This window comes from Zerene cesonia, chromosome 10, assembly GCF_012273895.1.
Source record: "Zerene cesonia ecotype Mississippi chromosome 10, Zerene_cesonia_1.1, whole genome shotgun sequence".
Lineage (NCBI taxonomy): Eukaryota > Metazoa > Arthropoda > Insecta > Lepidoptera > Pieridae > Zerene > Zerene cesonia.
Window position 1 is genome coordinate 3,157,111 of NC_052111.1, and position 966 is coordinate 3,158,076.

Genomic DNA, 966 nt, shown 5'->3' on the forward strand with positions numbered 1-966 from the left:
AGAGCTGCACACAGTGAATTTTAGGTTCTGCGATTTACAAGAACAATTGACAACAAATTGTGACAATTTGTGTGAACAGACGCCAGTATTTTTTCGAAAAGCGAGAAAGTCATAACCAGTGTCCATGATTTAAAGCGGCAGTTATGAAATGCATTGTGGACACTTAACCAATCGAAATAAGGTGACAGAAATCCTCATTCAAGACAGTTTTATAACTTATTATTATGTACTTGATAGAATATTGTTTTCATATGGTCCATTTTAAAATTTAGATGGTCAAGGACGTCGGTGAGCTTTTTTTCGAAAATAATGATTCTATTTCGATCAGACAAGTATCATAATTTCACATCAACATCAAACCAGTCTTCCTTGTCCATGATACATAACTAGTGAGCGAAATCGATAATCGCTAAAAAGGATAATAAAGGTTTTTCATCAGATTTTTTTCTGAATAATGCAAATAAAATGAATTGCTTGAAACAGGCAGTATGCAACAGAGTATCTTAACATACCTATACATACAAACATTTCAAATATTCACAAATGTTCAGGTTTTGGGTTTAGAGAAATTTATTCAAAGAATTAAAGTTACATATTCACATAAACTATTTTTATGTGATTGCGAGTGTTTGGAGTTTTTAATTACTGCAATAAAACCGGCGGTATAACTACGTTCATTCGATTGCATCTTCGGATATAAAGTAACTGCATGTTAGGGCTTAGAATTATCATAATATGTTATAATTAAAAACATGTTTAAAGTTGGGATATTTCACATAGTTACATACAAATTAATTTTGAAAACCCTGAGGCTAAGAGGTGTGAGAGTTTGACGTCAATGTCTGTCTGTGACTGTGTTTTATGAAAATCGGTCAAAGATTGCGGCCGCTTCAAAATGTCAAATTAAATATTTTGTCACAACTCTCACAATTTGGGTATCAAATGAAAGGGCTAGCTGAATACTAT